Raw genomic sequence first — 10,040 nt, 5'->3', positions numbered from 1 at the left:
CAGGACTCGAACCTGAGACTTGTTTTTGGGGCCTTCTTTGTATGAGTCTCCCAGGCTGGCCTAGAACTCACAATGAAACCCAGGCTGGCCTAGAACTCACAATGAAACCCAGGTTGGTCTTAAACTTAGTGATCCTCCTGCCTCAAACTCCCAAATACTGAGCACCACCACACCAGAGTTGATGGCAGTTTTTTAAAAATATTTCATTTATTATTTTTATTGCTTGCATGTAGGTAGGTGCACCCACGGTGTGCAATGCCCACAGAGGTCAGAGAGGGAGTCGGATCCCCTGGAACTGGAGTTATGGACTATTGTTAGCCACCATGTGGGTGCTGGCAATCAAACCTGGGTCCTCTGTAAGAGCAGTCAGTGCTCTTAACCACTGAGCCATCTCTCCAAGCCCCGAATTGATGATAGCTCTGATACCCAATTTATTTTATCTTCTACCCAATTATCAACTAATGAGTAAAGCTAACCTTCCTATAAGGCAAGAAAGTCTTTCCTTTTGACACTGCAACCCCAGGGGCAGTTAAAGGCTTGTTTTTGTATGTTAGCATTCAGCTGCAGTCATCACAGGATAGCAATAAACTGATGGAAATGCAAATGCTCAGCTCTGCAGTGGAGCCAGGACATGCACTTCCTGTGCAGGGATTCCTTGGAATCATACAGCCACAGGAGTGTCCCGTTCCCACAAGCACATGGTAAGTCTGAATGTATGACGAAGCTCAAAATGGTCCAGCATTCGTGGTCAGCTCTGACCATGACACTGTTCACTTTCCCTCTTCCATGACTCTTCTCACACAACCCCCCTGGATTTTCCTTGGGAATCAGTAACCAGTACTACTGACGTACACCTTTGCTTTCTTGTTACTTTTGTCGATTAACCATCGCTAACCAGAAGCCCAACACTGACTTAAACACAGTTTTCTTTGTATGTGGGTGGGTTTCTGTTATTTCTTTGCATTTAACGCTGACAGGTTATCTGAAGCAGGGCGATCTGGCACTGAGCTGGTGTCCCACAGCATCCTCTACCCAGGCTCCTTCTTTTTACTGTAGTCCTTACGTGAGACTCTCACTCTTGTGTTGTCAGAGTTGGCTGCTGCAGCCTTGGGCATAAACTCTCAATATAGACAAGAAGAATGGAAGGTATGGGGGAGTATTGCTGATTTCTTGTCTACAGGTTTGCAAGTTCTGTCTGATGACATCCACACACCTCCCCCTGGCCAGAAATGAGCCATCCGGTGTTTCGTGACTATAAGAAAGTGTGGAAAGGTGGATAAGCACCACAGATTGTTACCTCCGACAGAATCAACTTTCTGTTGGGAAGGGAGGGAAGACAGATCTTAGCAAATGGAAAATGCCAACATAGAAATTCTCAGGGCCATGTAGGAGAAGAAAAGACTAGCGCCTAGGTATCTCTAGGAGGGCCTAGGGGAATTACTAAGGACTGCTTTGTGTAGGGAACCATTTGCTTCTGTTTCCTCAGTGCTGGCCTTTCCTCCCCTGCCTTCCTCTTGGACCTGACACAGAGGCTCCATGGGGATGATGTCTCCCTACAAATAGGATGAAACGCCATCTTCCTCCTGGATAACGGAATCTACACCTTGACTGGCAGTCGTGAGCTCAGGCAAATGGCTAGTTTGACCCGTGCTTCTTTCTTTTAGCAAGACTTTTTGGTTGCCATGTTTGATACTAACACAAAACTCAGAGCCTTGAACAAACCAGACACAGCTTTGCCAATAAGCCACAAGCCACTCCATGTGACTTAATTCTAACCAACGAGTAGAAATACATTGACACTTTCATGGAAGATTTTTATCTTTGATAAAAGCCAGAGTTTCCAATGTAGAAAATCTTTTTCCCACTCGTGTCTTCTTCTCCTCTTCTGGATACTTCTCATAAAACCAAACCAAACCAAACTTTTGGCTTGGATCTGTGACAGCAGTCTTTTGACCATGAGGCTGAAAGATGAAAGATGTTGAGATGCAAGAGACTGCAACCTTTATCACCTCACTGAGCTACCAAACCAACCCCAAGACCCTCTAATTCCTGTCTTCTCATGAGTAGTAAATATTCTCAGAGTTTGGACCAATAGTCCTTAAGTTTTCTGCTACTGTAGTTGAAGGCATTTGGAACTCATAGACCTCCCTGGCATCAACTGGCATTTGGTACAGGGCAAGATTCAACAATAAGTATAAAATGATATTGCTTTAGCTCTGTGGCATCCCCCTTAGAGTTCTGATACACAGTGATGTATCTCCCACAGCCTAGAAGAATATAAGCTTCCCTCTCTCTAACCCTAAGGACCTCTTCATTTAACACAGACGAGTGTAATGAGTTGGAATAAAAGTAACTTCAATCAGAAGAATCCAAAACAAGCAAAAAAAAAAAAAAATGCAAAGAGCCATATAGATACCCAGGTTAGGGAGTATAAAGGGAAATGCTTTAAAAGGTTGCCTGCTTGTGGAAGAAGATACATCAGTGTGGTTTGCAGAATGATTAAGTTGGAATCATGGTGATGTTCTGGCTGAGGTGGCAGGAGACACCATAATGGAAGAGACTCCAAGGCCATCAACGGGAATGATAACATTTTCCAGGCAGAGGAATCTGCTTCCTGGTGGATAGAGGTAAGATAGGCATTGATCTAGTTGATACTTTCAAAATTACAAAAGACACAGCAGGTATGAGACACTGGGGCTGCCACATGAAACCTTAGATAAGCAGAATCACAATAACCCTAGCACACGACTTGCGGTTTTTCCTCAGCTTAGCTCCTTCATTCTACGGCCAATCCTCCCTTAAAAAACCCAAACATCTTTGTCTCTTCTTTTCCTCAAGATCTGCAGTGGTTCAGCATTGCTTCTATGATAAAAGCTCTAAACCTTGTCGTAACCCACAAGACCTGCCTCACCCTACCCACCTCTTACCACATTCCATTCTCTCTGTGCTTCTCACATCATCTTTCAATGTGTAGAGCCCACCGTCCTCTCTTAGGCTCAAGGCCAAGCAACAGCCCAGATAAATGTTCTTTATCCTTATTTTATGAATGCCCATGTCTGGCTTCTTAGAGTGCATTTCACGTTTATGTGGAAATGACGTCTAAAACACACCTCTCCAAAACTAACTTGCATGCCCACTGTAGAACGCTGCCCATGGCTCTCTCTTCTTCTCCTTCATCACACAAGGGATTACCTAGTTAGTGACTATCTTCTTTAAGCTGTAAGGTTCATGAAGACCAGGACCATGCCTGTCTCTTTCACCCAGTTACTAGCATATAATAAACCTCAGTGTCCATATATTGAATGACAGTTGCAATTTAACATTGTTTTAACTATACTTTGGCAGGGGAGGGGGCTTATCACACTGTGCTGGATGGCTTTAGTGTCACCTTGACACACCTGGGTTGAGGGAGCCTCGATTGGGGGATTGCCTCTATTGGACTGGACTGTGGCCATGCCTGAGGGGCATCTTCTTGATGAGTGATGTGGGAGGGCCCAGCCCACTGTGGGTGGTGCCACCCCTGGGTAGGTGGGCCTATGTTGCATAAGAAAGCAGGCTGAGCAGGGGCCAGGGGAGCAAGCCAGTAAGCAGCGTTCCTGCATGGCCTGTGTTCCAGCTCCTGCTTCTAGGCTCCTGCACTGAGTTTCTACCTTGGGCTCCCTGATGAACTGCGACCTGGGAGATGTAAGCTGAATAAACCCTTTCCTCCCCAAGTTGGTATTGGTCAGAGTATTTTGTCACAGCAATGAAGAACAAACTAGGACACACACTCAAGGACATATGAAAAAAAGACTCATGAAAATACGATGAAACAAGTTGTCAAGAGTGGTTGGAGAGACTGTATATAACTTTTGCTGTTTTACTTTTGGCATCAAAAGATAGCCAGTTTCCTTCCGAACAGCTTCATGATTCCGCACACCCGAGTTTAGGGCACTAGCTATGCTACAGAGTCAGCAGGGCTGAGCTTCTATTGCCACACAAAGTAGGAATGACAAAAACATGGGGATATGTGACTATCACAGATCCGACACACAACGAGTACTGGTGGGTCTCTTTGTTGTTTTTCCAGTGTTAGTGAAGATAAATATAAATTTAATTCTGTAAGTAGATCGTAAGAGCCTAACAAATACTAGAACACATGGGGCTGAGTGGTGCTGTATTATTTGGTATACAGGTCTAGTGCCTATGTGCAGATACAGCCTCCTTACAGTTTTATGTTGGTCCATGTCTTCCTTGATCCTCACTTTGGCCTAGTGCCAGTCTTGGGGAGGGGATGAAGGGGGACTGATAGCAGATGAGGTTGACGTATAAACTGCCCTGACTTAAAGATGACTGAATTTCATCTTGAAGCTGTCAAATAACCTAGTCAAGAACACGGTAAGACAAATAACTTCCAGAAATGTACATAAATTTTTTAGCACTGTTTGTATGAGATACTGGTGAATGCACTTGGGTACCCAATAGATTGGCCTCAAGCAGAATGTATTAATAAAACCATGGGAATGCAGCATACATACAGTGCCTAATATCTGGTATGCACGAAAAAGACATCTTTTTGAAAAGATGTTCAAGTAAAACGTCTAAACCAGCATAATAGCACAGGAACTCTTATGAGAAAACCAAAAGAGAAAGGGTTTAACAGAAGAAAAGATAAGAAAAGATAAAAAAACTGGACTGGTTTTGTTTTTAGACCGTTTTAAATAATAATATAAATATTTCTATTTAAATGGTATAACAGAGCACTCACTGAGGAATTTTCTAAAGCAAAGGCCAATAATGGAGACAGCATGTACAGATCATCCCATCCATGGTCAGGGTCTAGACCCTGAAGAGTTGATTAGAACCATCCTGGAAACAGCTGTAGCTTCATCCTAAGGGCAGATCCTGCACCCCGTTGGCATTACTCATCTGTTCATAATGTATCTATCAAAGCAGTGTCAGAAAGCAAGGGTTTCTGGGCTGGTTCCTACCTTCTTCCATGACAATAAACCCAAAGTGCCTCTCACCACTGAAAGGAGGTTTTGATGAGTGCCTTATTATAACTAGCACATCTGACGTGAAACCCACCACCAAGATGAGATGAATGAGACTAGGCTATTAAAAGGACACAACTCGCCATTCATTTCAGAAAAAAAAATCCTACTATATTTGAACTCTGTGGCCTTGAGGGCACTTAAAGTGAGCATCGTGAAGAAACCCAGCAGGGCTCATTGCCTCAGCCAGCCGTCCCTCTAGGCTTCTGAAGACATCGTTGAAATATATATAATCACGAGCTGCAATGCCTAAGTGTAACAGGATGATTTAAAAGCATCGTGATCACTGTCATCCAGGATATTTATCTCTCCCTGTCTATTCATTTGTGATCTAGATGAAAACTTGGAATGCAATCTGCATATTGATGTTCCCTAAAAGGGATGCCAGCGTCTCTTCAGGAAGGATGTTTTAGCAGCTTTAGAAATCTGGAATATTCTACATTTGTGGAATTTATGGTTATCATTTTCATAAAAATGAAACTCTACTAAAAGACATATTCAATTATTTGTTACATTTATTTATTTATTTATTTATGTGTGTATGTGCACATGCATGAGCATGTGACACAGCATGTATGTGGAGTTCAGAGGACAATTTGAATGCGTATGGATTCTGGGGATAGAACTTGGGTCATCAGACTTCGTGGTAAATGCCTTTATTTACCCCATGAGTCATCTTGCATACCTTAAAGGTATCAGGGGCTGCGTGCATGGGATAAGGTGGAGCTGGGTTCAGCTCTGAACTCATTAATCTCTGCATGAACTTGGACAAGGTATTCATCTTACATCAGCTACATTAGGTAAATTATATTATGCTTGCCCAGCATGGGAGAGTTTAATAAATGTTCGATGCTAATGCTGCCGTTGTTGACATATTTTTTCTGGCACACAGCTTACATTTCCAGTCTGTAATACAGTTAGGTGAGTTCAGATGACTGAGTTATGGTCAACGGGATGTGGCAAAAGCGATGCACACCCCACTTCCTGGGTGGACCCACAGAAGACGTGTGGACTGTCATTTACTGTTTCCTTTCCTTCCCAACAATGCTAGCGGCAGTACCAGCAGAAGAAAACTAGAGCTGCAAGATGGAGGAAATGCAGATTTGAACTCAGAACCTTGTTGGAGAGTCACAACTGAGAAACATTTGTAATGGGTTCTGATGAGTGAAAAGATTGTTTCTAATCTGTTAAGCTATGGAAACATGATACTGCTCATTACAAGTCACGCTATATCAGGGTTCCTCAATCTAGGCACCACTGATAAGTGGGACTAAAATTTTCTTTGTGAATGAGAGCTGTCCTCGGCATTACAGAGTGTTGAGCATGCACAGCTCTACTCACATGGTGCAACCACCAAAAAAGTCTACAGAGATTGCCAAATGTCATCTGGGCAATAAAATTGCCCCTGGTTGAGAAGACCCATGCCAACCATCACCACCACCACCAACAGCACTACTGATAATTTTGAGGACCCAAAATTCTAAATGTAGATCCCAAGAGAAAGTGCAAAAGAGGAGTCTAACATTACAAGTGACCAAGCTGCTTTGATTATTTGGGTTAACTAGAACAAAATGACTGAAACTAGCCAAAGAAAACTTTAAATCTAGCTATGTACAAGTTAAAACACAAAACTGAACAGTTAAGGTACAAAAATTTAAATATTAAAAGATAAGAAAAGTAAAATTATACAAATGGACAATTAGATGGAGCAGACAGTACTATGCCCTCAATGAACAGGCTACTGAACTGAACAGACAGTTCTCAAGAGAAGAATATTTTTATTTATTAGCCATTAGAGAAATGTAATTACAAGTACTTTGAGATTCTACCTGATCCCAGTCAGAATGGCTATGATTAAGAAAGTAAAGGGCAGCACAAGCTGGTGAGGTTGTGAGGAAAGAGAAATCCTTACTCACTGCTGATAGGCCTGTGAACTTGTAGTCACTATGGAGATCAGTGTGAACTTGTAGTCACTATGGAGATCAGTGTGTAGGTTCCTCAGAAAACTAAAAATAGAACCACCATATAACTCAGCTACGACTCTGTATTCTCACACATCCATGTTCACTGCTGCTCTATTCACAGTAACTAACTAGGAACTGAAATCAGCCTAGATGTCCATCAACTGATGAATGGATAAAGAAAATGTGGTAGATATACACAACAGAATTTTATTTGGCTGTAAAGAAAGGAAAATGGATAGAGCTGGAAAATGTTACATTAAGTGAAGTAACCGAGACTCAGAAAGACAAGAGCTCTTTCTCCTATGCAGACCCAGCTGTTACTTCTTATGGATATGCATTTACATCAGAACAGATGTCCTAGGTACTGAAAGTAGAAAGAAATCCGTGTGAGAGGAAGAAGTCTTACAGAAAAGGGGTGCGGAGGGCAATAGAACCCATGTGACATAAAAGGGCATTTGGAGCAGAAGGGCAAAAAAGTGGTAGAGGAGGAAGGCCGACCAAATGCATGAAAATTCGACAAAGAAACCTCTTGCTTTTTATGCTAATTAAAAAAGCAAAGAGCTGTAATTCTAAATATCTGGACCTAGGAATTTGAATGCCTTTACTAAGTACAGTTGAAATACGCACTAGGACATAGGCATTGTGCTGAGCATAGACTGGTAAATAAATATCTCTCAGAGAGATACCTGACAGGTATATAAAAATGTCGTGGATTTTCTGAACATTGAAATACAACCATCATTGTAATGGGCAAAATCCTAACGCTATCCCAGTCTGATTTGCATTTGTGTATGTACTCACACACATATGTTTACATGTGGACATTTCTAAGAGTGCACTTGTGGAAGCCAGGGGCCAATGTCAGGTGTCTTCCTCTAGTGCTCTGTGCCTTAGTTTTTGCGACAGGGTCTCTCACTGAATCTGGAGCTCACTGAGTCAGATAGATTGGCTGCTGGGATTACCTGTCTCCACCCCTCAGTGCTGGGATTGCAGATGCACCTGGCTTCCACATGGCTGCTGAAGATCTGGACTCAGGTCCTCATGCTTGTACAGTGAGCACTTTACCCATTGACCCATCTCTCTAGTCCTAGAAGTCGGGTTCTAAGCATGAGATGGAATGGATGTGCCCTTGATCGTTCTTAAATGTAGGAGGCTATGTGTGAGGATCAGAAACAGACCCAAGGTAGCTAAAGATGGTCCCCACCTAACAACAATTGAGGAAATAGAGACTTTAGTCCTGTGATCACCACAAAGAGTTGAATTTGCCAACAGCCTGGGTGAGTCTTCCCTAGAGCTTCCAAGGAATACAGCCCCGCCAGCACCTAATTTTAGCCCAGTGCTTCTAACCTAAAAAGCTATAGCATAATAAATGTGTGCTTGTTTAAAGCCATTTAAGGTCCTGGTAATTTGATAGGGTCATGATAGATGACTAATAAACCATCAAACATTGAACATTATAGAAAAAGAATGGGATGAAGAAAACAGGTATTAAAATATGCCCTATTCTTCTTCAGCGGAGGTTGGCTAAGTAGTTGACAGGTGTTCATTTGTGGAATTAATGAATTCGTTGATATTTTATTTATTTAAAAACAGATATTGAACATCCCCTTTTGATGTTCCTGGGTCCTGATGTTTAGGATACAATGGTCAAAACAATGGACTGTATTTTTAATTAATTTTTATCCTCTTTCTATAATGTTTTGCCTCCATGTATGTAAGTGCACCCATGTGGGCAATGTCTGTGGAGGCCAGAAGAGTTGGAGACCCTGGAAATGGAGTTATGGATGGCTGATAGCACCATGTGGGTGCTGGGAACTGAATCCTGGTCCCTTGCAAGAGCAGTGCTCTTACCTGCTGAGCCATCGCTCATAAAGCTCATAATGGAAATGGAGGACAGAAACAAGTATATGAAAAACCACACAGAACAGAATAAGGCCTTAATGCCACTTTTGTATGCCCACGTATAAAGCTATAAACAAATGATCAGGGAGCTCATAATGGTAACATATACTGAACACTCCTCTCTCTTTGAAATAAGCATGTGACACAGAACATGGCCGTCATGCAGAGGGACGGCAGTAAAGAAATCAACCCAGAGTCACAGTCAGTAAGCCCATGAACTGGAACTTAAACTCAGGTATTCCAAAACCAGAGACCATGTGTTCATTACTTACACACTTTATTACCCCTCATTGAGAAGGAAGCAGGAAACTTCACAGATGGACTTAGACCTGGGAACCATAACCAAGGATAAGAGTGTATAGAAAGAAAACCACAAGCAAGGCCAGAGATTCCGGAAGGTTTGTGATGATATGGCATGTTCTGGACTAGGGTCCTGGAAGACTGGCACATGGGTTTGAAGCTCAAGTTTTCCTGACTTACAGGATTTGGACATCTCAACATAATAGATTCCATTCATTTGTACGTACCCTATTACTCTTGTTCTGAAGAGACGCTGTTTGTCTCTATGAAACTCTTCATGGAAAGAGGAGACAGTATTCACGGAGCTCATTCTGTCTCAGCCTCTGTGCTAAGCATTTCCCACCTGTATATCCTGTAAGGCTCATGACCACCTTGTGAGAAAGACAAGGATATGTCGATTTTGTAGGAGAGAAAGAAAGCAAAAGAAGACATGGCATCTTCTCAGGAACGCTGCCTAAGAAACATTTCTTCTCAAGCAGCTCTTCCACTCCTAAGAGTGAGGTAACATTGACCGCTAAGCTAATGTTCACTTAGAGAGGTATCACAATTCCTTCTCATATCACTGTAGATTTTTTTAAATTGTCAGAATCATCCGGTTCTGGCAGTGGTTGAGAAGTGACTCAAAGAAGCAGTCACTGAAGGAAAAAAAGAGGACGTGAGTCCGGTTGGAAGAGCTGACAGTCAGGGCCATACAGCATCAAACCAAAGTGCCCTGCACTGCTCCTGCAGATACACACATGGACTTTTTAAATGCGTATATGTGTGGGTGTGGGTTCATACATGTGCACATGTGTGTGAATGTCAAAGGACAATGTAGAGGGTTATTTCTCATTTCAACCTT

This window comes from Nannospalax galili, unplaced genomic scaffold, assembly GCF_000622305.1.
Source record: "Nannospalax galili isolate Female #2095 unplaced genomic scaffold, S.galili_v1.0 scaffold91, whole genome shotgun sequence".
NCBI lineage: Eukaryota > Metazoa > Chordata > Mammalia > Rodentia > Spalacidae > Nannospalax > Nannospalax galili.
Note: the sequence above shows the minus strand (reverse complement) of the source record.